A 2787-nucleotide genomic window follows, 5' to 3' on the forward strand; every position below is an offset into this window, starting at 1 on the left:
GCTTTACCTGGGAGCCAGAGATCTACCCGGTGAGGGCGAGGCTTTTGAGCGTTTGGGAGCGTTCGGGACGTGAGTGGGCGTTGGACAGGAAACTATGCGAATATGAAGCATCCAACATTCCTGCTTCAGTGAGTGGCTCTTTCCATGGACATCTGACTCTTGGATTCCTCTCAACTTGCCTTCTGATAAAACATTTTGTGAGCAGCAGTTTCCTTCAACAGCTACAAGGTGGCGCTACATTCAGGTGAGAGCACAAGTATGCACAAAATGTTAGGGTCTTTTGCCAGATTTATCTGTGGATCTTGCATATTTTTTTCAGAGGCTAGATATTGCCTAGAAATGCTTTTTAACATAGAGATGCTGGAGTTACAATGTCTGGTCGGGCCCCAGCCCTTCCATTGTTTGCCCACTGTAACAAATTTATTACCAGCACATGTGAGTTGTGACTCTGCTTTATGAAACTTATCATATATTAGGACAATGTATGTAGCAGAAGGTGCGATTGAGATGTTTGCCCACGTATTTGTTTATTTTTTTATATATGGCTGATTAATCTGTTCGTGAAATTTCCATTTTGTGACATGTTGCATTAAAATATATCATGCTTGCAGAAAATATAAGTATTTTCAGTGCGTTGGCCGGGAATCGAACCCGGGTCAACTGCTTGGGAAGCAGCTATGCTCACCACTATACCACCAACGCCCTCTGATGTGTTAGCTCTCGGTTCTAAATATTACGTTGCAGAAATCAATGACTATCTTGCACCAGCTTCAATGGTGCATTTGGTTTAGATACCAACATGAGAAGCAGTAGAACGTTTTTTGCAGAGGGTAAGGAACTGGGGATTGAAACCAAGGGCAAAGCTGTGCAGAAGAGAAGAAATGAAAAGCAACAGTACAAATAGTAGAAATGAGCATATATAGGCAGCATGGGAAGCAAAGCAGGGAAGAGAAAGAGAACATTCCATGAAATGCCCAGGAGATAGATAAGAGCAGAACAAAAAGGGAAGAATGAAATTCAAAGCATGCCCAGAAAGTTGTGTGAAGCTCCCACCAGTCATTTATGGTTATAATTGTGTGTCTTTACTTTCAAAGTACAGGGTTGTACCTTTCACAATCACTCTTGTATTACACAGACACGAATAGTTGAGAAGTCTTTCCTCACATAGCTGGCACAAGCTTGCACTTTTCCTTTCTGGCAACGTGGAAATGACAGCTTGGTCCTTGGAAGGAAAATCAAGCAAAATTAGCAGAGGATGGCTTCGATCCATCGACCTCTGGGTTGTGGGCCCAGCACGCTTCCGCTGCGCCACTCTGCTACTTTGTGAAAGTGTTCTCTTTATGCAGATGAGGAGGCATTCAGCGGAGTGACGTGGGATTGGTCGGGCTCTCACCTCATTTGCCTAAGTGTATCGCAAGGCATGCTGGGTGCAGAAAATCTTTATCTTCCCCTCTCACAATCAGTCACAACTGAAAGTCCAGACCCTCTTAGGCACTAGCCGTTTCAGGCCTTTAACAAGACAGCAGCTCTCCGACGCTCTCTGTCTCTCTCTCTCTCTGTGATCCTAGTGCTTGCATGCTCAGTATTTGGCTTTACCTGGGAGCCAGAGATCTACCCGGTGAGGGCTTGCTGGGTGTAAGGCTTTTGAGCGTTTGGGAGCGTTCGGTACATGAGAGGACGTTGGACTGGAAGCTATGCAAATTTGAAGCATCCAAACTTCCTGCTGCAGTCGGAGGCTCTTTCCATGGACATCTGCCTTTTGGATTCCTCTAAACTTACCCTCTGATGAAACATTTTGTGAGCTGCAGTTACCTCCGACGGCTACAAGGTGGTGCTACATTCAGGTGAGGGCACAAGTATGCACAAAATGTTGGGGACTTTTGCCAGATTTATTGCTGGATCATGCATATTTTTTTCAGAGGCTAAATATTGCCTAGGAAATGCTTTTTAACATGGAGATGCTGGAGTTAAAATGTCTGGTCGGGCCTCAGCTCTTTCATTGTCTGCCCACTGTAACATATTTTTTACCAGCACATGTGAGTGGTGACTCTGCTTTATGAAACTTATCATATATTAGGACAATGAATATAGCAGAAGGGGCGATCGAAATGCTTGCCTACATATTTGTTTATTTTTTATGTAATGGCTGATTAACCTGTTCATTATATTTCCATTTTGTGAAATGTTGCATTAAAATATATCCTGCTTGCAGAATATATAAGTATTTGTACTGCGTTGGCCGGGAATCGAACCCGGGTCAACTGCTTGGAAGGCAGCTATGCTCACCACTATACCACCAACTCCCTCTGATCTGTGTGCTCTCGGTTCTAAACATTAGGACCCTGAGTTCAATGACTATCTTGCACCAGCTTCAATGGTGCATTTGGTTTAGATACCAACATGAAAAGCAATAGAAAGTTTTTGTAGAGGGTAAGGAACTGGGATTGAAACCAAGGACAAAGCTGTGCAGAAGAGAAGAATGGAAAGCAGCATTACAAATAATAGATATGAACATATAGAGGCAGCATGGGAAGGAAAGCAGGGAAGAGAAATAGAGAACATTCCATGAAATGCCCAGGAGATAGATAAGAGCAGAACAAAAAGGGAAGAATGAAATTCAAAGCCTCCCCATAAAAGTGTTTGAAGGTCCCACCAGTCATTCATGCTTATTATTGTGTGCCTTTACTTTCAAAGTACAGTGTGGATCCTTTGACGATCCCTCTCTTGTATTTCAGCAGACACAGATAGTTGAGAAGTCTTTTCTCACATAGCTGGCACAAGCTTGCG

The 2787-nt window shown here is 43.5% G+C and overlaps 1 non-coding gene across 1 annotated transcript; it reads right to left on the minus strand.

The window, feature by feature from the left end:
• Nucleotides 1-630: 630 nt before the first annotated feature.
• On the minus strand, nucleotides 631-702 carry TRNAG-CCC (transfer RNA glycine (anticodon CCC)). The gene has a single exon. It is a non-coding gene; the product is annotated as a tRNA-Gly (tRNA).
• Nucleotides 703-2787: the final 2085 nt, after the last annotated feature.

This window comes from Lissotriton vulgaris, chromosome 9 (assembly GCF_964263255.1).
Source record: "Lissotriton vulgaris chromosome 9, aLisVul1.2, whole genome shotgun sequence".
NCBI lineage: Eukaryota > Metazoa > Chordata > Amphibia > Caudata > Salamandridae > Lissotriton > Lissotriton vulgaris.